The 27,060-nt window shown below is 45.4% G+C and overlaps 1 protein-coding gene across 1 annotated transcript in view; it reads right to left on the minus strand.

The window, feature by feature from the left end:
• KBTBD11 (kelch repeat and BTB domain containing 11) overlaps positions 1-10,720 on the minus strand; it is a 62,816-nt gene extending 52,096 nt beyond the window's left edge. The window contains exon 1 of the mRNA XM_069235815.1: positions 10,586-10,720. The gene's annotated coding sequence lies outside the window, so the exon portion shown is untranslated. The remainder of the gene's footprint in view (positions 1-10,585) is intronic.
• Between the last annotated feature and the right edge of the window lie 16,340 nt (positions 10,721-27,060).

The following is a 27,060-nucleotide window of genomic DNA, read 5'->3' on the forward strand; positions in this document are numbered from 1 at the left end:
TGGAAGCCACAATATTCAAACTACTGGAAAGATTGTTAAAACAGAAAATCTATTTGGCCTGCTGCTTTTTCATGTTGTAGTAATTGTTTGTATCAGTTCAGGGTGGAAGACCTAGTCACACAGTAAATTTACTTTTTAAAATGTTATCCTCACCTAAGGGAGGAAAAGGCTCTGAAGATTTTACTTTTCCATTATTTTTTTAGATGAGTAGTTTAAACATTGTCCTGGAAGTATAGCAAGCCCAAGCTGTATTTCTAGGGCCCTGCATAACCAGGCCACTGCAACAGCAACCAGCACCCTGATCATCAGTTTCCTACAGTAATTTGTGGGAAACAGAGGACTATTACTAATAATGAAGAATAAACACTATACATAGCAAACAGCAGTAGGTGTAACCGTTTCTCTGCTATGCCTCTACCTAACAAGACATGTGGCAGCTACAAGGTACTTGGGTCCTCCAATCGCAGCAGTTGGCTGGAGAAGGAGGACTGAGGTATTAGGTACTGTAGAAATGGTACTTTGCCAGTTGTTATTTAGCAGAAGGCCTAATATTTGTTCCACAGTACCTAATAATGAGAGATTTACTGTTTTTCACTACCTATATACTCTTTATCCTGCCAATTGATGAGGGGAAAAGTGTGAAGAGTGTCAAGCCTAAATTACCCTACATCGCCTATTATTTAAACACACAGAGCATCAATTTTAATTGTGCATAGTAGACTCTGGAAGGTCCTCCAGCCATGTCCTGTGCCCCACAACTGTGACTCTTGAACTCATTTCACATAATACCCACTTTAGAATTGAAGGAGTACAGCTTTTTTCATCATAATCAGAACTGCAAATCTTTTTCACCGTCTTCAAACATGCAAACCATTTCTAGATGGGAGCCTAACTGCATTGCATGAGCTGCATGCTTCATGAGCCCAATGTGGAATACTTTGGCATGCGGCCTTTCCTTTCCCCACGTCTAAATTAACTTTAAGTAAGACTACTTTTGTTCAAACCCCTAAAATCATACTGTAAACACACCTTTAACACTATTTCACTGGTCAAGTGGAGTACCGACAAAAAACATGTTTCCCCCATTCATTTTTCCATATGAATTAAGGCATATCTACAGGCCAAACCCCTGAACGGATTTGCACCAAATTCGGCAAGAAGCTAGATCTTGGGACAGAAAAACTGCTTTTCTGTTTTGGTGTAAATCCATGCAGTAGTTTTGGAGAAATCAAGTTTGAAATACTTTGTATATATATATATCACAACACAGAGGATCCGTGGAACCAACAGATCTCTAGCTGAGATCTAATTGTCTGACACCACATTTACCAAGAAGTGATGGAAGCCATCTTAGGAGTCAGGACTCTGGCCTTCATTATGAGTGTGGCGGTCTCAAGACCATCACAATCACGATGGCGGTCGGACCGCCGCAAACAGGGTGGTCCGACTGCTCTATTATGACCCTGGCAGAGCCGTCACAGTCCAACTGCTGACACCGCCACATTGCAGCCGACTTGATTACAAGCCAGCTGCAATGTTAAGGCCCTGTTTCCCGCTGGGCCTAGAGCGGAAACACTGTTTCCGCCCGCCAGCCCAGCGGGAAACTCAAAATAGGGCCGGTGGGGTTTAGCCCGCAATGGCAGTCTAGTGGCATTATGAGTTTGGCACTAATAATGAGGCCCTCAGTCTTGAGTCCCAAGAAAAAAGCAAAAAAAAAGACAGGGGGCATGGTACGGGTATTCTGATCCCAAACAGGACTCCCAAAGGGACCCCGTTTGGGGCCGAAAATGTTTTTATTTTATTTTTTATTTTGTTGTGAATTTGTGGCAAAAGCAAAAAACAAAAAGACAAGCATGATCTCCAAGCTTGTTTCTTGAAAACTCCCGGGGAGGGGAAGGGGATGAGTGATGCAAGTTATATTTTTGGGAAAGAAGCAAGGGCACCCTAACTGAGCCTCTGAGAGGGCCTGGGACCATATCTCCTGGGCAAAAATGTATTAAAAGGGGAGCGCTCTGGAGCCAAGTAGTTAATGAAGGGAGGGGGGCACTTATTAAAAGGGAGGGGGACCATGCAGCCCATCTATTTGAGCCTTTAAAAGCCCTGGGTACACCATCTCTTGGGGAAGGCATAAATGACTGTGTTCCAAAGTATTGTGTGCTGAAAAACTGAATGTTACTCAAGAAGATGGAGAATATAATTAAAACTCAGGATAATGGGGTCTCTGTATTTTACAAAAAACTTACAGGGAAATTTGGAATTACATTGTGACATATATCCTAATGAACATACACTTTTGGTTTTCTGTCTCTCTTTTCTTATTTTTTCCTTTTCTTTCCTCTTTTTTCTTTCTTCTGTTTTCCTTCTTTCTTTCTTTTTCTGAAACCATTTTTACCCAAACAGTAGTACCCAAAAGCAAGTCTAGTATTTCAATATGTCGTCACTTAATGTAGGAAAGGTAGCAAATAGATTATCATCACAATTCATTTTAATCTAATGGACAGTGTCATTTAGATATCCTGTAATGAAAATTCAAACCTGTCTGCTAACTTTTTCTTATACCTGTATTTAATTGTTTATTTTGCTTTGTACCTTTGTGGTTTCTAGTAATACATGAGTATGTTTGACCCAACAGCCCTGAGAAAGCACTGCGTAGTGAAACATGTGTTAGCTGTTTTGGTATTCTGTTTATAATTGAAGATGGCAGTTTGATTTTCCCTTGACTCTTCATGATCTAGTTTAAAGACATTTTCTGTGATCAAGATTAAAGAAGTATCCATGAAAATTAACAGCCATTTGGAGTGGACTTGTTTTCATTAGTAAAACTGAGTGATTCTCAGATCACACACATATATATACACACACACACACACACACACATATATATATATATATACAAACTTTTCCAAGAAGATGCAATACTCACTTCAGCTGCTGTCTGGAAAGTTTCAGGGTGATCTGTCAAGCGGGGCCAAGAAAAAGGGGGGTCCCAAAATGCATTTTACCCATTCATTTTTCCACAGGGATTTTGAACAGCAATAGCACCTAAACCAGTGGACGCAATTACACCCACTTTTGCAGAAAGGTAGCCCATGGTCCAGGAAAAGCCCTTTTTGTTATTTGGTGTAAATCCATCCAGTAGATTTTGAGAAATTAAAGGAAATCCATATATATAGGGACGTGAAGGACTTGCAACCCCTCCGGATCTCTTGCTGGGATCGGACTGGCTGCCAACACATTAACAAGGAAGTGTTGGCAGCCATATTGCAACTCAGCATCAGCCGAGTCCCACAAAAAAAGAATAAAAAAACAAAAGGAGCCAGGGTAATGACACCTTAGCTCTCATGCTGGGGTCCCAAAGGGTCCCCCGGAGGGTTAAAAAGTATTATTTTTCTAAATATTTCACTGCAATTAGCAGCAAATACATTGATCCACCACCGTGCACATATTTTCTTCAAAAATGTGACTACTAATGTTTAATTTATAGTTTTAAGGGCATTATAGAATTTGTCATGATTGCTGTAATATCTGGAGTAATTAGAATAGCATGACGAGGGCATGAGTTATAGTTACTTTAGGGTGTGAGTTATAGTTATTTGAAAGAACTCTAACTATAACTGCTGAATTTCATTTGGTTTTGTACAAGTAAATTCAGAATCTAACTGTAAATTCTCTGTAACTTTTGTTTTGTTCAGTGAATTTCCAAGGTTTTTTAATTCTATTTCCTAACTATAACATCCCTGTAACCTTTGTTTTTGCCTGTGAATTTCAACGTTTTTTTTTAATGCAAAGTAATTTTCATTACAATACGTTAACTCAACCACCCACGCGCACGCCTGTGCACAGCAGCAGTTGGTCGCAGAGCCTGGCCTAAGGCCAGGCCGTACAGCTAACCCCTATAACAAGCCAACCCTGTGCTGCGCACAGCCTTCAGCGGTGTGCAGCGGGCATTGGCTGCAGGGCCTGTAGCCAACCCCTATAACAACTCAACCCTGCATGGTACATAGCCTTTAAACGTGCACAGTGGGGTTTGGCTGCAGGGTTTGGCTTGCTGTCAGTCCCTACAGCCACACCCTATACCAACCCAACCCCACACCGCTTCCCCTCCTCAGGCCAATTTTAGCCCACGGGAGCCCATTACCCAGGACCCAGCCTAAAAATTTTATTTTTGGGGGGGACGGACGGAGGTGCTGCACGCACCCCCAGGCTAACCTCAGAACCGGGGATCCCATCCCAAGGCCCGGCATAAACATTTAATTTTTTGGGGGGAAGGGCTGCGCAGCCCCCCTCCCCAGGCCAATCTGGAACCCAGCGACCCCATCCCCTGAGGCCTGGCCTAAATATATATTTTTTTAGGGGACAAGCGCTGTGTAGCCCACCTCTCCAGGCCAATCTTGGCCCTGGGGACGCCATCCCCCAGGGCATGGCCTGATTATTTATTTCTTTTTTGGGGGATGAGGGACCACATGGCACCCCTCCCCAGTGCCAATCTCGGCCCCTGGGGATCCCCATCTGCCGGTGCCCGGCTAAATGACCAGGGTGCCTCCTGGGGTACCAAATCATAATGTTTGGGACCATAGGGGGAGCCTCAAAGGTCCCCACAATTCCAACTGGCTTCCCGCCTCCTGCAGGAATCAGCACTGCTGTCACAGAGAGAGAGCTGCTAGAACCGTTTCCTCTCTGTGAGAGCAATTGTTTCCTCTGTCTCCCTGCCTTCATCTTTGAAGGCAGGGATAGGGAGACAGAAAAAAACTCTGCTGCTGTTTGACAGCTCTCCCTCGCTGTGAGCAGAGTGTTTGCTGTGACTTGGCGGCAGCAAGCCACAGCAAACAGCTGTATCCCAGGGGTTTGCACACCGAGACACAGCAGGAGCCGGCCCTGGGGTCTGGCAGTCCCCAGCGCCATCTTTGGCTACTTGGGGGGGGGCGTGTGGCCCACCTCCAACAAATAGCCTTGGGGACATGGTGGTCCCCAGGGCTGCGGGGGGGTCGCACAGCCCCCCATACTCAGTTTTAAAAGTGCCCCACAGAGGAGATGTTCCTCAGGGCTTCATAGGGCCAGGCGGAATTCCTGCATTACTTTAGTATTTTTGCCCGGGGGAGGTGGCGGTCAATGAGGCTGCGGGGGCAGCTACCCCCCCGCATTACTTTAGTATTTGTGCCCTGGGTAGGTGGTGGTCCCCAGAGCTGCAGGGGGGCTAGTAGGCCCCCACATTACATTAGTGTTTCTAACTTGATGCAGAAGGTAACTATAGCTCGAAACCCCCCTATGCTCAATTTTTCTTCAATAATTTCACTTTGAATATGTCATTGATATTTTTATTGATGTTATGAACGTTGTCTTAAGTCCTGTAATATCTGGGATAATTAACAGTGCATGGCGAGGGTGCAAGTTATAATTACCTGAGGCCACGAGTTATAGTTACTTGAAATAACTCTAACTATAACTGCTGAATATCTATGGTTTTGTACAAGTAAATTCAGGACCTAACCATACCGCCCTTAGGTAACTATAACTTGTGCCCCCGCCATGCATAGCTTTTTCTTCAAAAATTTGACTGCTAATGTTTCATTTACAGTTTTGAGGATGTTACAGAAGTTGTCATGATTGCTGTAATATCTGGGGTAATTAGCAGTGCATGGCGAGGGCCTGAGTTATAGTTACTTAAAATAACGCTAACTGTAACTACTGAATTTTTATGATTTTGCACAAGTAAATTCAGAACCTAACTATAACGACCCTGTAACTTTCGTTTTTTTAAGTAAATTTCTATGGTTATTTTAATTCTATTTCCTAACTATAACTTCTCTGTAACCTTTGTTTTTTTCAGTGAATTTCTATTTTTTTTAATGAAAAGAAAATTTCATAATTATACGTCATTCCAACACCACTGTGCATGGCTTTTGGCCGTGTGGGTAGCAGTTGGCCGCAGAGCATGGCTAAGCCCTGAAGCCAACCCCTATGACCACACAATACTGGGCTCAACTTCACACGGGCACCCCTCCCCAGGCCGATCTCGGCCCCGGTGACCCCATCCCTCCCCGCCTGGCCTAAATATATAAATTTAGATTTTTGGGGGAAGGGGGGCCATGTGGCCCCCTCCTCAGGCTGATCCTGGCCCTTGGGACCCCATCCCCCAGGGCGCAACCTAACTATTTATTTTTTGGGGCTGAGGGGGACCACACGCTCCCCCGGCCGATCTTGGCCCCAGGTACCACATCCCACAGGGCCCGGCCATTTATTTCTATCTATCTAGCTATCTATAGATAGCTAGATAGATAGAATGATAGATAGATAGATAGATAGATAGATAGATAGATAGATAGATAGATAGATAGATAGATAGACAGACATATTGATACAGATATATTACCTACTGGTGGTTGCCAATAGGTAGTTATAGTTAGGACCTACTTTCTATAGGAAAAAATGTTTTTTTGTTTTGCCAGTAACTTTGGTGGCGCTTGACGAATCGTCACAAAATTTCAAAATTTATACTTCAGTCGGTTCAGCTACTGTCTTGAAAGCTTCGAGTCATACATCAAATGTGGGCCGAGAAAAAGGGGTGGTCCCAAAACACACTTTACTCATTTTTCCACAGGTGTCTTTAGACATGCCTACAGCCCAACCACTGAAAGGAAATACACCAAATTCGGCAGGAGGGTAGATCGTGTTGCGCGGATTCTATTTTTAGTGAATTTGTATCACTCTGTTAATTAGTTTTGGAGATATTAAAGGTAAAAAAATATAGATATCTAGGTTAGTGGATCCTCCACGAATCCAACTGTGCCCTTGCGGATGATATCAGATTGGCTGTCAACACTTCAACAAGGAAGTGTTAGCAGCCATTCTGGGACTCAGCTTCAGCTGAGTGCCACAAAAAAAGAAAGGGGCCAGGGTACGGATTCTCTGAGCCTCTAGCCTAAGTCTACGAGTCTCAAAACCATTTTTTTTTTAATCTCAGAGGCATCCCTGATAGACCTGTAGAGTTTTCTGAGATTTAAAAAAGAAAGTGCGGTCTCCCAGGCTTTCCTTTACTTTTCGTCGGGTGGGCCAGGTCCCAGGGAGACTGGGGGAAGAAAAAAGGAGGGGGGTGCACGGGGCCTCCCTCCTATGGCTTATGCTAGCCCAGGGAATGCCACTTCCCTGGTGCACAAGTTGTTACAGTAAAAGGGGGCCCACCCGGCCCACCGCAGCCCTGTGGACCACCATCTCCCTGGGGCAAGGAGCTATGTAGTGTGGGGGGGGGGCATTCAGCCTCCCCACAAGGCACCATGGACCATCACCTCCCCGGGGCAAAGCGTATCATATTGCTAACTACCCGAGACATGGTGAGGGCATGAGTTATTGTTACCTTAGGGCATGAGTTATAGTTACTTGAAATAGCTTTAAAAATAAAAGTTGAATTTCTATGGTTTTGTGCATGTAAAATCTGAACCTAACATTAACATCCCTGTAACCTTTGGGTTTTTATTGAAGAAATATATACATAGGGGTAGTAAGGAAATGTTATGGTTCAGGGGTGGATATTGTATATGGGTGAGTTTATTTTAGGGGCACGGATGGGGAGTGTACAGAGGTAGTAAGAGGTTTTTAGGTTTCATGGGTGGAAATTCTATAGGGGTAGTAAGGTGGGGTTTAGATTCAGGGTGCGTATGGTATACTGAGTATTAAGAGTTTTTAGGATCCACAGGTGGAAAGTGTACATGGGGTAGCAAGAGTTTTTTAGGGTACAAGAGTGGGTGGAGTATAGAGGTATTGAGGAGTTTCTAGACGTAAGGGATGGATAGTGTGTAGATTAAAGGGTTTTAGGGCTCAGAAATGAGTGATGTATGGGGTAGTAAGGGGTTTTATTAGGGTTCAGGGCAGTGTAGAGTATAGGGGTAGTAAGGTATTTTAGGGTTTGAGATGGGAAGTGCATAGAGGTAGCAACAGGTTTTTAAGGTTATGAGGTAGGTAGTTTGTAGGGGTATTAGTGTGCTGGGGGTTCAGGGTGGGTATTATATGGGGTAGTAACAGGGTTTTTCGGGGTCAGGTATAGGAATATAAGAATATATTATGTTGAAAAAAATATATATAAATATTTAAATTAATATAGTAGTATTTATTTAAAAGCCAGCATATTTAAATGTAATAGTATATGTTTACTTATAAAATTACATTTGTATATGTATACACACATATATATGTAAACATATCTGAAAAATATACATGTGTTTTCTTATTTAAATATATAGGTGTGTGAGTGTGTGTGTGTGTGTGTGTGCGTGCGTTCAAAAATGTATGCTTATCATTTATCTGCAAAGTAAAGGCACTCCTGAAGTAGAACTTTGGAAAGTAAAGGACTGGAATGTAAACGCACGTGCAATCCAATATCATTGATGTAATGACAACAGAGGTAGAATACTGCCAAGTAACGACTTACAACACACTGCAACACCTAGCAGAAGCCACCTTAGAGAAAGATTCTCTCTGAAACACATCCTAGTTAAAATGCACCTCCAACTCTACCAGGATATTGAATCACAAACTTTCTGTGGACATAAAAAGAACTGATGTCTCCAATAGAATGGCACAACAGAGGAATAGGCAAAATTGATATGAAACACACATAAATGTGTGGGATATACCTGTTTGTATAGAATGTGCTTTAAATGTGTGCAGATCATCCACATGTGCAAGGGAAAACTTACGAGAGCATCCAAAGGACAGATATTAGGCACTCCATTTGGCAAACCATATTTGCACATACTAAACAGGAGAGGATAGTAAGTAGTTCTTACCCCAGTAGAGGGTGGGTACTTTATTAAGCAGAGTTCACATGCCGTTGAAGCTAGCACAATTGTCAGTATTTGAACATAACTGAATCCCGTGAAATGTTCATACTTATAAATTCAGAATAAAAAGCGTGTGATGCACTTACAAGGGAAAAACGAAAGGAAATGTATATGCCTTTACACAGAACTATTTCACAAAATACTACAAACCCAATCCTACAGAGTTGAAAATTAGGGGGCAATGTCAGGCAATGAAAATTAGGCTTAGTTCCTTTGGTGAGTAAAATTCACAAAACTATATTCTGTTTTAGTGACATGAATATTTACATCCGGTGTAAAACAGGAAAATAACGTGAGAATCTGAATGAAATACTGTTGCTCCAATATTTCTTGCGGATCAATATTTCATTCATTGCTGAGCACTTTTATAAGTGGAGGAATAGAAACCAAGTTTATCAGTCGGGACTTGCAAGCATGGCTCTTAGTAAAATATTCACATTTTGGTGTAGTTCGCTACCATTTCTATGAGTATTTTCAATGATGAAGAATTTTCACACGGTGCAGGCAATCTCTGCTGAACAAGAACGTATTTATGAATCACCCCATTGCTTCATTTATCGATCGTTACCTGGAACAAGTGCGTGTCATAATCTTTTCAATGTGAATTGGGCCATGATCCAAACTGCAACGCTCTTTTGACCAAACAGAAAACAAGACATTGAAGAAGGCACCTGTCAAGTGGTCACTGTGAAGCTCTGGAGATTCACAGCTGCTCTACGGCAAATATACACTCCCTTATATTAATCCTTTAAACTTTCTCTTAAGCTTTTTCCATTAGAGCTACATGTCTTCTCTAAACTCCTCCTTGAGCTTTGTCTTAAAACAATGGCGGGAAATAATGTGTTTTTCCTGTGACGTTAATGTTAAACCCTGCGCCGAGCACAGTAAAACACATTACGTAACTTAATGTATGCTCGTGAGCTGCTCCATTGTTTCCTTGGTTACAGACTTTATCGAAGGCATGGCTGCTAGATAAGCGCACGGAAGAGTGCAAAGCGTTCGGTCTGGGTTTTTCAATATCTTTACCAATTAAAGCAAAACAAAATTGATGCTCGGGCGCGTTTGCATTCCAGCAGTCCCTCAAACGGTAAGATTAAAAGGGATGCGCTGAGCAGGATGTGACATGCGCGTGCAGCAGGCCTGGGGATTTAAGCTGTCAGGGAGATATTGGGGAGGGGCTAGATCTGCCCATTGATGTGAGCTGACAGCCACAACATGGCAGAGACGCACTCTGAGTGATAGTGTACAGGGCAGCATGCCAGGTGGGCTAACGTGCAGTCATGAGAGGGATAAGGGTGGTGCAACGCTAGGGCCCCTTAACACGTACCTGGCAAGTAACCAAATAGACGTATATTTTCCATACACACAAACACGTCCCATGAACAGTACGAACACTCAGTTTTATCACAGGAATCCGCCATCGGCGCAACTCACGGTAATCACCGTATGATGCATCTCTTGGAAGGAAGCAGAGAAACGTGATCTGGTTTCAAGAACTGTGCTTCTTTGCCCATCCGCCACACATGCTCTTCGACAGTCAACTCAGAAGGCGCAAAATGTTGACCAGCTCGGGCGGCCAACACTATTGCATTGTCTGATAAATAATAAGCCTTTCATTTCAGTAGCACACGTGTGTGCGCAGCGCGTTCCCATCCGTGGCACGCCTCGCCCTTCGCACACTGCAGCCTGCTATGGCCAGGCTGCCTCTCCTGCTTATATAAGAACGCCCTGTCTATGGACACATACAGTACCTTGTTTAGCCGAGCTCCACGTCCACAGATGGGCCAGGTTTCCTTCGGGGGATGGAGGTCGCACTGACTGCGAGCCTTGAACTTGACAGGCCGCCGGGGCTGCTGCCGCTCGGCTCCCGAGCTCCTACTAGCTGTGGCTGAGAAGGGGCGGGCATCGCACGACTCCTCCCTCCCCTCCTCCTGCTTGCGCTGCCCAGAAAGGAGATGGAAGGGTGCCCTGAAACAAGCCAACTCATTGAGATCTATACAGGAGCGCACGTGCAGTAAATGCAGCCCCCTTGCTGTACTCGACTGAACAGTCAAGGGCAGCCAGCTGTGTACAACAGATGCCCCATATACCTGGCTAAAACACTAATTTAACCTATGAGGTAAAAAAAAAGCCCCTTTCGTAATCTACACACGATTACGCTGAAACATACTAAAGGCGTATCTTTAATTCATCTGGGGGCACAGGCCACACCAGCTTTGTGTTACGCCCCGTAGTATTTACACCACTGCCTGTTCTTTTGTTCGGGACCGAATGGATAGCTGCAACATGTCATCCTTGCCAAAATGGTCCGTCACACCCCTAAACCCTGGATCATGGACGCACCATACGTAACCGAGCTGGTTTCCTGTCTCTGGTATAGGAAACGGACATTTTTGGATGCAAATGAATTAGGGGCGTCCTTGATCATACCCTATTTATCTCAAACAAACCTTTGCTGCCTCGCATTTCACAACATGCGCAGTAGCAAGGTAAGGTACTTCTGTGCTGCATGTCGGTGTACGCTCTGAACAGTGTACAGCAAGCTATATCGATGCTTGATTTATAATGTCAATAAACCAATGTTTCTTCCATTACGTTGTATGCCTTTGTATTTCCCATTTCTTGCAGCACGGTACCTGTTGCAGCTGCAGGAGGCGCAGTAACAATAACTGACCAAAGGGGTCTCGCTCACTGGCCATCGAGTGCAACAGATTAGCGATGTAACTAATATACACACTTTAGGTATATTAGTGAACACTGCACACCATACTTTCAATCCTGGGGGGCATTATTATAATTATGCAGTACCCCCACAGCTTATTTACTTCGACGATTGAACCAAAAAAGGGAAAGAAAAGACTTCTGATCCGTAGATCTGGTTGATTTCTTGATTCAGCTCAAGAAACAAAAATGTAGCAGGCAGAGTCGTAGTTATGAATAGTGCGACAGGTGCAGTTGCACCTGCACAGGGTGTTGGGGTCTCCATCTCTCTCTCTCGCTCTTTCCCAAATATTAGTAGTATTATACTGGTAGTATAGGCCCCATTTTCCTACTTTTATTACACCCCACTGAACCCTTGATACGCCACAGGGCATCATTAAGAAGGCTGCTCGGACATTTCAAAGCTGAAGCTTTTCAGTTGCCATTTAATAGAAAAAGAAATTACTGAGAACTCAAAGCTCAGTAATTTTGTGACTCGGATGATTCACAGCATTGTAGATGTGACGTTTTTTCAGTTCAGAAGTACTGGCGGTGTCCCTACATTCGTAGATCGCCCAGGATATTAAGACTGACCCGGGTGGATGGAATGCCAGAGAGAACAAGTACCCACTGGGAGGGGTCACTTGGGGCACAGAGAAGACATGAGATTAATAGCATATGGAAACTTCAAGCACAAAGATATAGAGCTTAGAAGATATATGTACAACCTGAACCTATAGCCTACCTGGATTATCATGGAGGGGTTAGGGTTTGAGCAAGCCTTGATCGATTTGCTGTGAGCACGGTGGCCAGAATCCGTTATAGGCTAAATGGGGAATTTCCCCCTGAAATCTGGTCCACTATGGGAGTTCATCAAGGTTGTTTGATGTCCGCGCTTCCCCGCTGCTCTCTTAATTTATATAAATGGTCTGGAAAACCATGTGTCTGCTAGGCAGAAATTTGCCGCAGTTGGTAAACCTCCCAGTCCCGGTCTTCTTATATGGGGAGGATGCGGTTGCAATCTCTCGAACCGCTATCGTCCTTTAAATACTTCTCGATGCCTTTAACTCCTCTATGAATGACAGGTTTGAAAATGAACCTCAATAAGTCCTTTATTATGAAACTTTGGCCAGAAAACACCAAAACAAATACATTCTAACTGGGAGGTGTAGAGATAGCTAGGGTGGAAATTTTCATGTATTTGGGGATACTGTTTGAGTCCAACTTGTGCTGGGATTTCCTACGTAGTTTATTCTTTCCAGAGATCTAGTAAGTCAGTGTTTAGCTTTGTGAGACGATTGGGTCAAAAACTGGTAAGGGAAGTTGTTATCATCTACAATATTTAGGGGGTCATCACAACATTGGTGGGCGGCTTCCACCGCCTGCCAAGCTGTAACCGTCATGCGGCCGCCAATGCGGCCGCACTCCCGCGGTGCCCATTACAACATCCCCGCTGGGCCGGCGGGCGCAAACCTAGTTTACGCCCGCCGGCCCAGCGGGGATGCAGCCGCAACATAGGAGGCGGCTCCTAATTGAGCCGGCGGTTTTGCGGCCGTGCGACGGGTGCAGTTGCACCCGTCGCGCTTTTCACTGTCTGCTGTGCAGAAAGTGAAAAGCTGCACGGGGCCCTGTTAGGACTCCCCTTACCGCCAGCCTCTTCCTGGCGGTGCAAACCGCCAGAAACAGGCTGGCGGTAGGGAAGTCATAATCCCCAGGGCAGCGCTGCTTGTAGCGCTGCCCTGGCGGATTATTACCGCCGGGGCTAAAACGGCGGGAAACCGCCGGCCCCGGCGGTGCGACTGCGGCGCTACCGCCACGGTCGTAATACGGGTCTCCGTAACACCAGCCTGTTGGCGGTACGGACGCCACATTACCCCTGGCGGTCTCCGACCGCCAGGGTCGTAATGACCCCCTAAGTGTGTTGCAATAGTGAATTATGACACTGGGGGTTGGGGCCATATAGATGTGGAGCTACTACAAAAAGTGGAAAATACACTTCTGCATAGATTGTTGGCTGCTCCCGAATTTTATCAGTCACTCTGAAGTAGGCTTGGACTTTCTGAAAGACAAAATTAAACTCTGTCCTTTGGGGACACCACAACCAAGCCTTTCAAGGAAGCTTGTTCAAGATTGCCTTTCGCTTGAACATGTTTTAGCCATTCCATGGCTAAGGTATGTTAAATCAGTTTTAAATATCTTCGAGTTCCTAGAGTTTTTTCCACAACCCAGAAAGTATTAAAGCTGACTTCAGAGGTCTGGAGAGAGATCTTTTCCTTAAACGGCATTCAGGGAGCTGTTATAGGGAATTACAGAAATTGCAGTCAGCCTGTATTAAAGCCTTATTATACCACCATTATGGCTTGAGTTTTTACTTGTTCACTATTTGTAACAATGAGCACAGATTCTATCTTAGCAGAATTTGTTTTTGCTTTATTAGTTTTTTTAGTGGTATTCCCAGTGCAGGGCACTTGGGGCCACATGTACGAACGATTTTGCACGTCGCAAACAGTGAATATGGCTGTTTGCGATGTGCAAAATGCACTTCCCGATGTACAAACCCAGTTTTGCGATTTGGTAAACTTTTTACCGAATCGCAAAACGGGATTGCAACTCACAATTAGGAAGGGGTGTTCCCCTTCCTAATTGCGACTCGCAGTCCCATGTATGATTGTTTTGTGACCGTGAATGCTGTCTCAAAACAATCGCAGTTAGCACCAGTGTCACACTGGTGCTAACACATTCGCAAACGGGAAGAGGTCCCCGTGGGACCACTTCCCCTTTGTGAATGCCACTGAAAACATTTTTCAGAAAAAATGAAACGTTTCCTTTTTTGTTTTTGTAATACATATCGTTTTCCTTTAAGGAAAACAGGCTGCATTACAGAACAAAAAAAACTGCTTTATTTAAAAGCAGTCACAGGTATGGTGGTCTGCTGTCTCCAGCAGGCCACCATCCCTGTGAGGGCCGCCATTCCCAAGGGGGTCGCAAATTGCAACCTACCTCATGAATAATCATGAGGTGGGCATTTGTGACCCTCTTGCGAATCGCTAAGAATGTCAATGGCACTATACTACATTCGGATTTGCGACTCGCAAATTTGAACTTTGGTGCATGTAGCCCTTAGTTTTTTAATTTTCCCAACTGCTCATGTGACAATGTTTCTAAACAAAGCAAAGCACACTTTAAACCAGTGGTTCCCAACCATTTGACTTATGTGGACCCCCACTTTATCATTACTGGAACCCGAGGGTCCCCCAGTGAACCATTATTCAAATCCAGGGACCCCTACTGAGACATTACTGAAAGCTGGGGATGTGATTTGCTAATGTTATTTAATTTTCTAAGCAGTCGCAGACCCCCTGAGGAGGCTTTGTGGACTTTAAGCTTTTTTGCATATTGTATTCATGACATCGGAAACACTTACTGGCCCAAATCTGTAAGCTGTAACTATCAGACAATAAGGGAAGGCCTGGTCTACTTGCAAAAATTAGACTCCTTACATACCTGTTTTGTAGTGGTCAAATTTATTTGGTCATCTCTAACTACAAGGAAGAGGTATGGGACTTCAGTCTTGTAGGAGGCTGGCCTGGCTTGCAGTGGGTACCAAGGGGTACTTACAGTCTGTACCAGGTCCAGTTATCCCTTATTAGTGTAGAAGAGGTATTTCTAGCAGCTTAGACTGATAGAAAGTAGCTATAGCAGAGCAGCTTAGGCTGAACTAGGAGACATGCAAAGCTCCTACTATACCACTGGTGTAATATGCACAATATCATAAGAAAACACAATACACAGATATACTAAAAATAACGGTACTTTATTTTTATGACAATATGCCAAAAGTATCTCAGTGAGTACCCTCAGTATGAGGATGCCAAATATGCACAAGATATATGTACACAATACCAAAAATATGCAGTAATAGCAAAATGAAGTAATGCAAGCAATGTAAAGTTACAGTAGATTGCAATAGGAGCACATAGGTATAAGGGCAACACAAACCATATACTCCAAAAGTGGAATGCTAACCACGAATGGACCCCAAACCTATGTGAGCTTGTAGAGGGTCGCTGGGACTGTAAGAAAACAGAGAGGGTTCGAAAAATAGCCCACCCAAGACCATGAAAAGTAGGTGTAAAATGCACCTATATCCCCCAGAGAGCACAGAAGACATGATAGGGGAATTCTGCAAGGAAGACCAACACCAGCAATGCAACCAAAGTGGATTTCTGGACGAGAGTACCTGTGGAACAAGGGGACCAAGTCCAAGAGTCAGGACAAAGTCGAGATTGGGCAGATGCCCAGGAAATGCCAGCTGAGGGTGCAAGGAAGCTCCCACCGGATGGTAGAAGCTGTGGATTCTGCAAGAACGAAGAGGACTAGGAACTTCCCCTTTGGAGGATGGATGTCCCACGTCGTGAAGGAGCTTGCAGAGGTGTTCCCACGCAGAAAGACCACAAACAAGCCTTGCTTTGGATGCTGCTGTGGCCCAGGAGGGACCAGGATGTCGCCACTTGGATGAGGAGACAGAGGGGGCGCCCAACGAGTCAGGGAGCCCTCACAGAAGCAGGCAGCACCCGCAGAAGTACCGGAACAGGCACTTGGAAAAGGGGTGAACTGGAGTCCACCCAAAGACACAAAAGGGAGTCCCACGACGCCGGAGGACAACTCAGGAGGTTGTGCACTGCAGGTTAGAGTGTCGGGGACCCAGGCTTGGCTGTGCATGAAGGAAATCCTGGAAGAGTGCACAGGAGCCGGTGCAGCTGCAAATCACGCGGTACCCAGCAATGCAGTCTAGCGTGTGGAGGCAAGGACTTACTTCCACCAAACTTGGACTGAAGAGTCACTGGACTGTTGGAGTCACTTGGACAGAGTTTCTGAGTTCCAGGGACCACGCTCGTCGTGCTGAGAGGGGACCCAGAGGACCGGTGATGCAGTCTTTTGTTGCCTCTGGTTGCAGGGGGAAGATTCAGTCGACCCACGGGAGATTTCTTCAGAGCTCCTGGTGCAAGAAGGAGGCAGGCTACCCCCAGAGCATGCTCCACCAGGAAACAGGCGAGAAAGCGGCAGGATCAGCGATACAAGGTTGCAGTAGTCGTCTTTGCTACTTTGTTGCTGTTTTGCAGGCGTCCTGAGCAGTCAGCGGTCGATCCTTTGGCAGAAGGTGAAGAGAGAGATGCAGAGGAACTCTGATGAGCTCTTGCATTCGTTATCTAAAGAATTCCCCAAAGCAGAGACCCTAAATAGCCAGAAAAGGAGGTTTGGCAACCTAGGAAGGAGGATAGGCTAGCAACACAGGTAAGAGCCTATCAGAAGGAGTCTATGACGTCACCTGCTGGCACTGGCCACTCAGAGCAGTCCAGTGTGCCAGCAGCACCTCTGTTTCCAAGATGGCAGAGGTCTGGAGCACACTGGTGGAGCTCTGGGCACCTCCCCTGGGAGGTGCAGGTCAGGGGAGTGGTCACTCCCCTTTCCTTTGTCCAGTTTCGCGCCGGAGCAGGGCTGGGGGATCCCTGAACCGGTGTAGACTGGCTTATGCAGAGATGGGCACCATCTGTGCCCATCAAAGCATTTCCAGAGGCTGGGGGAGGCTACTCCTCCCCAGCCCTGACACCTTTTTCCAAAGGGAGAGGGTGTAACACCCTCTCTCTGAGGAAGTCCTTTGGTCTGCCTTCCTGGGCCAAGCCTGGCTGGACCCCAGGAGGGCAGAAACCTGTCTGAGGGGTTGGCAGCAGCTACAGTGAAACCCCGGGAAAGGTAGTTTGGCAGTACCCGGGTCTGTGCTAGAGACTCGGGGGATCATGGAATTGTCAATTCCATGATCTTAGACATGTTACATGGCCATGTTCGGAGTTACCATTGTGACGCTATACATAGGTAGTGACCTATGTATAGTGCACGTGTGAAATGGTGTCCCCGCACTCACAAAGTCCGGGGAATTTGCCCTGAACGATGTGGGGGCACCTTGGCTAGTGCCAGGGTGCCCACACACTAAGTAACTTAGCACCCAACCTTTACCAGGTAAAGGTTAGACGTATAGTTGACTTATAAGTTACTTAAGTGCAGTGGTAAATGGCTGTGAAATAACGTGGATGTTATTTCACTCAGGCTGCTGTGGCAGGCCTGTATAAGAATTGTCAGAGCTCCCTATGGGTGGCAAAAGAAATGCTGCAGCCCATAGGGATCTCCTGGAACCCCAATACCCTGGGTACCTCTGTACCATATACTAGGGAATTATAAGGGTGTTCCAGTAAGCCAATGTGAATTGGTGAAATTGGTCACTAGCCTGTTAGTGACAATTTGGAAAGTAAAGAGAGAGCATAACCACTGAGGTTCTGGTTAGCAGAGCCTCAGTGAGACAGTTAGTCATCACACAGGGAACACATACAGGGCACACTTATGAGCACTGGGGCCCTGGCTGGCAGGGTCCCAGTGACACATACACTAAAACAACATATATACAGTGAAATATGGGGTAACATGCCAGGCAAGATGGTACTTTCCTACAAGTCTGCCCTAGACCAATGATTTTAGGGAGGGGCTTTTTATACGAGGGCTTATTTATTTGTGTCTGTTTTTTATTATTGGCATGTATTTTTTCATATGATGATATGCATTATTGTATTTTCTATTGAATGAGCTTTTACGGCTTTTTAGCTGAATAAAGTTGATTGATGATGATGATGATGACGTGTAACCTCTAGCCTACGTGTGGCATCTGAAATATATTTAACATAGTATCTTCATTAACAGAGAACAATATGACAGAAATCAATGCGGCTATTCTCATCTATTGTATGTTATGGAACAATGTTCAACAACAAATTATAAATTAAAATCTCGTCAAAAAACAGAAATGACCTGAAATAGGGAGACAGGGTAAGAAGTGGAGAGAAGGGCAGGTAAAGGCAGCAGGACAGAGAAAGAGAGTAATAGAAAAAGAGACAAAGTCAGAGAAGGCTAGGAGAGAGAGAGGGAGAGACCAGGAGAGACCGTGAGAGTGGCCAGGGAGACAGAGAGGAAAAACAATAGAAAGATAGGAAGAGGCAAAGAAAGACAGAGATAAGGACAGACGGGTGAGAGACGTGAAAAGAGAGTAGTGCAGCTACTGACATAAAAAGATAGAGACAGAGAAAGCCAGGAGGGAGCGTGTGTGGAGAAAAGACACAGTGAGAGTGGAAAATACAGACAGAAACATAGAAAGGCTGAGAAAGAGGGATAGAAAGATAGAGACAGGGAGAGAGAGAAACACAGTGAGAGTCAGAGAGGGACCACAAGACATGGGGACAGATAGAGGAAGACAGTTAGAGAAAGAGAGAAGGAAAGAAAGAAAGACAGGGCCTGATTAAGTCAGGAAGAGATTATGGCAGGGACATGCAGAAGCTGCTGGAACGCAAACATGTTTGTTGGGATTCTTTTGCCCTTGGTTTCCTGGGTCCCGTCCTACTATAGCTCTGCAGACTTGGCCAAGTACATCCTTTCTTTCAAGGTAGTGCAGGCAAGCTGTCAATGGCTTGTCAGGGAAGTGGTATAATGTCAAAGACTCAGAACCCAACCAGGAAACAACAGACACAATAACACACAGTCCAGTGCCTTGTCTGTCTTAATTAAAAGAGCAGTGTGATAACATCACAAGAAAACAAAATACTACACAAATTAATGGGGATATAGTTACAGGGTTATTTAATCACATCTATATGGTTCTAGCTCAGTATGACATTCCTCACACAATCTACACTGACCCAACTCAACTCCTAAGGTTGCACAATATCTAGCAGCGATGATAGGTCCCAATCAGTGGTAGAAAAACATTCTTATGCGCGATCACACCCATCTTTTGCTGACTAACATTGCTGGATTTTGAAATTTACAGACTGGGATACATCTATCCAGTTACCAGAGTATGTGCTCTGAATAACAAAAGGTAAATATTGACTAATTACCAATTGACATGTTCAATTGTCTAGTAAGGCCATAGTATAGGTTGCAGGAAAATACACCAATGGCATAGAAGTTGTTACCAGTGGACTGCTGCACCTTTTGTGCAATCTTCTAGGATGACAAGGACAGGCATGGTTTCAGGCCTTCACCTGTAGGTACAGCTCTTAAACTTGCAGTTATATCGGTCAAAATAACAGTTTTGTGCCAGAAAAGAACCATTATTTAAAAGATTAAAAAAGAACCCTTCATGAAATGTGCCCACGGGGAGTGGCCGTCAATATATACGGGGACTAATGAAATTGACTAATAATGATGAAATGTTATGTTAAAATATGATTTTGCACTAATATTAAAAGGTTATAAGCTAAAGCTCTGCTAATAAATTATTAGGCTTTAGTTAGCATGAGTCGAGAGGCCTAGCTGCCCGGTTTCATATTAAATGTGTTTTTCTAACGTACAGTGTGGTGACTTGTTGAAGGACATGAACTCGTATTTTTCTGAAGCTAGAAGATGAATGTAACTGTAGTAGATCCGTTCTCATGAAATTCGACTTTCTTAGTGAAACATTCTTGCTGAATGCAACAGTGTAGACTACTCGCAGGTACAAGGTCACCTGAACTGGTACAGACAATGGAACCACTGACTAAAGATGCAAAGAGGACCACAAGAGTATGAAATCATACCGGACATTCTACCCGCTGGAGACGTCAATCATAAGGACTAATAAACTACGTGAGAACTGTTATGGGGTGACAATTTTAATGAAGTAATTGAAACCCTAGTGGAGGGAGATAGTGGGGTGCCAACCCCAGCCAATTAAATTTTAGGGGACCGTACAATGAAAAAGGGATAAAAACCCTATGACACGGGGAGCCATTTAGATAGAGGAGGGGGAGATGCCGTTGCAAACTTTTGCTATGACCCAGACACTTTGTCACTCTGCATAGAGACTTTGCTGTTTGGTTCTTCAAATCAACTTTGTCCTTACCTTGCCCGTTTGTACTTTACCTCCTTATGAGGAGAGTACCTTTTTACCCTGCCCTACCGAACTTTGCTGAATTCCTGGCTGATGGCGAATCAACTGATGTCCTGAGGACGAAGACTAAACCTGTATGCTGACCTAATACGGAGGGTAACTATATGACAATGAAATTGTAATTGTCTGTTTGCTTTTCCTTTCTAGGTACCAACTGCTTCTTTTGACAGAGACCATAGTTAGATGTTTTCTAAATTGGTGTTGCTAAATTGTTTTGCATGGAGCCCAACATGCCAATGCTAATTCGAGGTTAGATGAGGGGTTCACTAAACAGACGCAAATGGACAAATGACTGAATCTATGCTTTGTTGAATAATGCAATAATGATACTCTGCTAAGGATAACCTATGTTGACGGCGTGCTATGCTCTAATATTCGTGATTCTTGCTTTCATGAAATCTTATCAGAGTTGCCATATTGTGACTATGCTAATGTGTTTCTTGGTTTTGAGACTAATAAACTTACTAGTAGAATTGTAATCAATAGGGAATAAACTTCATATAATAGTACTAAATTGGTGTGGTTATTCATGACTGCAAGGTCATGGTGGTTTCTGAGTTTTATTAATGTCTTTGACTAATCTGAATTGTCTTATTTTGGTAAACATTGATGACGTTATTGACATATTGATTGACATGTGTAGGAGGCTGGACTGGCTTGTAGTGAGTACCAAGGGGTACTTACATCTTGCACCAGGCCCAGATATCCCTTATTAGTGGATAGGGTGTCTAGCAGCATAGGCTGATAGATAATGGTAGCTTAGCAGAGCAGCTTAGGCTGAACTAGGAGACGAGTGAAGCTCCTACAGTACCACTAGTGTCATATGCACAATATCATAAGAAAACACAATACACAGATATACTAAAAATAAAGGTACTTTATTTTTATGACAATATGCCAAAAGTAACTCAGTGAGTACCCTCAGTATGAGGATAGCAAATATACACAAGATATATGTACACAATACCAAAATATGCAGCAATAGTATTAGAAAACAGTGCAAACAATGTATAGTTACAATAGGATGCAATGGGGACACATAGGGATAGGGGCAACACAAACCATATACTCCAAAAGTGGAATGCAAACCACGAATGGACCCCAAACCTCTGTGACCTTGTAGAGGGTCGCTGGGACTATTAGAAAATAGTAAGGGTTAGAAAAATAGCCCACCCCAAGACCCTGAAAAGTGAGTGCAAAGTGCACTAAAGTTCCCCAAAGGACATAGAAGTCGTGATAGGGGAATTTTGCAGGAAAGACACAAACCAGCAATGCAACAATGATGGATTTCCAGTCGAGGGTACCTGTGGAACAAGGGGACCAAGTCCAAAAGTCACAAGCAAGTCAGAGATGGGCAGATGCCCAGGAAATGCCAGCTGTGGGTGCAAAGAAGCTGCTACTGGACAGTAGAAGCTGAAGGTTCTGCAGGAACGACAAGGACTAGAGACTTCCCCTTTGGAGGATGGATCCCCCACGCCGTGGAGAGTCGTGCAGAAGTGATTTCCTGAAGAAAGACCGCCAACAAGCCTTGCTAGCTGCAAATCGTGCGGTTAGGGATTTTGGATGCTGCTGTGGCCCAGGAGCAACCAGGATATCGCCAATTGCATCTGAGGACAGAGGGGGCATCGAGCAAGACAAGGGGCTCTCTCAGAAGCAGGCAGCACCCACAGAAGTGCCAGAACAGGCACTACAAAGTGGAGTGAAACAGTGCTACCCAAAGTCGCATAAAGGAGTCCCACGTCGCCGGAGGACAACTTAGGAGGTCGTGCAATGCAGGTTAGAGTGCTGTGGACCCAGGCTGGACTGTGCACAAAGGATTTCCGCCAGAAATGCACGGAGGCCGGAGTAGCTGCAAAAGTCACGGTTCCCAGCAATGCAGTCTGGCGTGGGGAGGCAAGGACTTACCTCCACCAAACTTGGACTGAAGAGTCACTGGACCGTGGGAGTCACTTGGACAGAGTTGCTGGATTCAAGGGACCTCGCTCGTCATGCTGAGAGGAGACCCAGGGTACCGGTGATGCAGTTCTTTGGTGCCTGCGGTTGCAGGGGGACGATTCCGTTGACCCACGGGAGATTTCTTTGGAGCTTCTAGTGCAGAGAGGAGGCAGACTACCCCCACAGCATGCACCACCAGGAAAGCAGTCGAGAAGGCGGCTGGATCAGCGTTACAGAGTTGCAGTAGTCGTCTTTGCTACTTTGTTGCAGTTTTGCAGGCTTCCAGCGCGGTCAGCAGTCGATTCCTTGGCAGAAGGTGAAGAGAGAGATGCAGAGGAACTCGGATGAGCTCTTGCATTCGTTATCTAAGGAAATCCCCAAAGCAGAGACCCTAAATAGCCAGAAAAGAGGGTTTGGCTACTTAGGAGAGAAGATAGGCTAGCAACACCTGAAGGAGCCTATCAGAAGGAGTCTCTGACGTCACCTGCTGGCCCTGGCCACTCAGAGCAGTCCAGTGTGCCAGCAGCACCTCTGTTTCCAAGATGGCAGAGGTCTGGAGCACACTGGAGGAGCTCTGGGCACCTCCCAGGGGAGGTGCAGGTCAGGGGAGTGGTCACTCCCCTTTCCTTTGTCCAGTTTCGCGCCAGAGCAGGGCTGAGGGGTCCCTGAACCAGTGTAGACTAGCTTATGCAGAAATGGGCACCATGTGTGCCCATGAAAGCATTTCCAGAGGCTGGGGGAGGCTACTCCTCCCCTGCCTTCACACCATTTTCCAAAGGGAGAGGGTGTAACACCCTCTCTCAGAGGAAGTCCTTTGTTCTGCCATCCTGGGCCAGGCCTGGCTGGACCCCAGGAGGGCAGAAGCCTGTCTGAGGGGTTGGCAGCAGCAGCAGCTGCAGTGAAACCCCGGGAAAGGCAGTTTGGCAGTGCCAGGGTCTGTGCTACAGACCACTGGGATCATGGGATTGTGTCAACTATGCCAGGATGGCATAGAGGGGGCAATTCCATGATCATAGACATGTTACATGGCCATATTCGGAGTTACCATTGTGAAGCTACATATAGGTAGTGACCTATATGTAGTGCACGCGTGTAATGGTGTCCCCGCACTCACAAAGTCCGGGGAATTGGCCCTGAACAATGTGGGGGCACCTTGGCTAGTGCCAGGGTGCCCTCACACTAAGTAACTTTCCACCTAACCTTTACCAGGTAAAGGTTAGACATATAGGTGACTTATAAGTTACTTAAGTGCAGTGTAAAATGGCTGTGAAATAACGTGGGCATTATTTTACTCAGGCTGCAGTGGCAGGCCTGTGTAAGAATTGTCAGAGCTCCCTATGGGTGGCAAAAGAAATGCTGCAGCCCATAGGGATCTCCTGGCACCCCAATACCCTGGGTACCTCAGTACCATATACTAGTGAATTATAAGGGTGTTCCAGTAAGCCAATATAAATTGGTAAAATTGGTCACTAGCCTGTTAGTGACAATTTGAAAGAAATGAGAGAGCATAACCACTGAGGTTCTGATTAGCAGAGCCTCAGTGAGACAGTTAGTCATAACACAGGTTACACATTCAGGCACACTTATGAGCACTGGGGCCCTGGCTGGCAGGGTCCCAGTGACACATACAACTAAAACAACATATATACAGTGAAATATGGGGGTAACATGCCAGGCAAGATGGTACTTTCCTACACAACCCCTCCCAAACGAAGGACAATAAGACTAGCCATGACCTGATGAGTCTTCATTGTCTAAGTGGAAATATCTGGAGAGTTCATCTGCATTGGAGTGGCTACTCCCAGGTCTATGTTCCACTGTATAATCCATTCTCTGTAGGGATATGGACCACCTCAACAATTTAGGATTTTCACCTTTCATTTGTTTTAGCCAAAGTAGAGGTTTGTGGTCTGTCTGAACAATGAAGTGAGTGCCAAACAGGTATGGCATCAACCTCTTCAGTGCCCAGACCACAGCAAAGGCCTCCCTCTCTATGGCAGACCAACGCTTTCCTCTAGGGGTCAACCTCCTACTAATAAAAGCAACAGGTTGATCCTGGCCCTCAGAATTAAGTTGTGATAGGACTGCCCCTACTCCTAATTCAGATGCATCAGTTTGGACATAGAATTTTTTAGAGTAACAAGGGCTTTTCAGGATAGGTGCAGAGCACATGGCCTGCTTCAGCTCCTCAAAAGCTTTCTGACAGTTTGCTGTCCATAATACCTTTTTAGGCATTTTCTTGGATGTGAGGTCATTAAGAGGGGCTGCAATGGAGTCATAGTTCTTAATGAACCTCCTGTAATACCCAGTGAGGCCTAGGAAGGCTCTCACCTGAGTCTGAGTAGTAGGGGGAACCCAATCTATAATAGTTTGGATTTTCCCCTGAAGTGGTGCAATCTGTTCCCCACCAACAAGGTGTCCCAGATAAACCACCTTCCCCTGCCCTATCTGGCACTTTGAAGCCTTGATAGTGAGGCCTGCCTTTTAAAGGGCCTCCAAAACTTTCCATAGGTGGACCAGGTGATCATCCCAACTGGAGCTAAAGACAGCTATATCGTCCAGATATGCTGCACTAAAAGCTTCCAGCCCTTGCAGGACTGTATTCACCAACCTCTGAAAAGTGGCAGGTGCATTTTTCAATCCAAAAGGCATTACTGTGAATTGGTAATGGCCTCCAATGGTTGAAAATGCAGTTTTTGCTTTTGCATCTTCTGATAATTTGATCTGCCAATACCCTGCAGTCAAGTCAAAAGTGCTTAGATACTTGGCAGATGCCAGTGTATCTATGAGCTCATCTGCCCTGGGTATAGGGTGAGCATCAGTTTTGGTTACCTGGTTGAGACCTCTGTAGTCTACACAAAACCGCATTTCCTTCTTTCCATCCTTGGAATGAGGTTTTGGTGCAAGTACCACAGGAGAAGCCCATGGACTTTCAGAGTGCTCAACCACTCCTAGTTCTAACATTTTCTGCACCTCTTGCTTTATGCAGTCTCTGACATGGTCAGACTGCCTATAGATTTTACTTTTGACAGGCAAGCTGTCTCCAGTATCTATAGTGTGCTCACACCAAGAAGTGGTACCTGGCACAGTAGAGAAGAGTTCAGAAAACTGACCCAGGAGATTTATGCAATGGTCTTTCTGCTCAGCAGTAAGACAATCAGCCAAAACTACACCTTCCACTAGAGCATCTTGTTCTGTGGAAGAGAAGAGATCAGGTAGAGGGTCACTCTCTTCTTCCTGTCCTTCATCAGTTGCCATGAGCAGGGTGAGATCAGCCCTGTCATAGTAGGGTTTCAGGCGATTGACATGGAGCACCCTAAGTGGACTCCTGGACAGTGCCTAAGTCAACTAAGTAGGTGACTTCACCCTTCTTTTCAACAATTGTGTGGGGTCCACTCCATTTATCTTGGAGTGCTCTTGGGGCCACAGGCTCCAAGACCCACACTTTCTGCCCTGGTTGGTACTGAACCAAAACAGCCTTCTGGTCATGCCATTGCTTCTGGAGCTCTTGGCTGGCCTGAAGGTTTTTACTGGCCTTTTTCATGTACTCAGCCATCCTTGATCTGAGGCCAAGTACATAATCCACAATATCTTGCTTTGGAGCTTTTAAAGGTTGTTCCCAACCCTCCTTGACAAGTGTTAGGGGACCCCTAACAGGGTGTCCAAAGAGGAGTTCAAAGGGGCTGAAGCCCACTCCTTTCTGGGGTACCTCCCTGTAGGCAAAAAGGAGGCATGGTAAAAGGATATCCCATCTCCTGCGGAGTTTTTCAGGGAGTCCCATAACCATGCCTTTGAGAGTTTTGTTAAATCTCTCCACCAGTCCATTTGTTTGTGGATGATAGGGTGTAGTGAACTTGTAAGTCACACCACACTCCTTCCACATGGCCTTTAAGTAAGCAGACATGAAATTGCTTCCCCTGTCTGATACTACCTCTTTTGGGAAGCCCACCCTGGAAAATATTCCCAGGAGGGCCTTTGCCACTGCAGGTACTGTAGTGGTCCTTAGAGGAATAGCTTCAGGATATCTTGTGGCATGGTCCACTACCACCAAGATAAACCTATTGCCTGAAGCAGTAGGAGGGTCAAGGGGGCCAACTATGTCAACCCGTACCCTTTCAAAGGGAACCCCAACCACAGGCAGTGGAATAAGGGGTGCCTTTGGAGTGCCACCTGGCTTGACAGGTTTCACAGGACTTACAAAATTCTTTTGTGTCCTCTGACATTCTAGGCCAATGAAACAAGGGAACAAGTCTGTCCCAAGTTTTCATTTGTCCTAAATGTCCAGATAGGGGAATGTCGTGGGCTAGAGTTAGGAGGAACTTTCTGTACTCCTAAGGAATCACTAACCTCCTGGCAGTTCCAGGTTTAGGATCCCTTGCTTCAGTGTACAAGAGGTTGTCCTCCCAGTAAACTCTGTGAGAGTCACTGACATCCCCATTAGCTTGTTTGACAGCTTGCTGTCTTAGACCCTCTAGTGTGGGACAGGTTTGCTGTGCCACACTCAGCTCCTCCCTGGCAGGCCCCCCTTCACCCAAAAGCTCATCAGTGTCTGCTTCCAGCTCCTCTGGTGTAGGTTCTGCACAGGGTGGAAATTCTTCTTCCTCAGAAGTAGAATCT

This window comes from Pleurodeles waltl, chromosome 5 (genome assembly GCF_031143425.1).
Source record: "Pleurodeles waltl isolate 20211129_DDA chromosome 5, aPleWal1.hap1.20221129, whole genome shotgun sequence".
Taxonomy (NCBI): Eukaryota; Metazoa; Chordata; class Amphibia; order Caudata; family Salamandridae; genus Pleurodeles; species Pleurodeles waltl.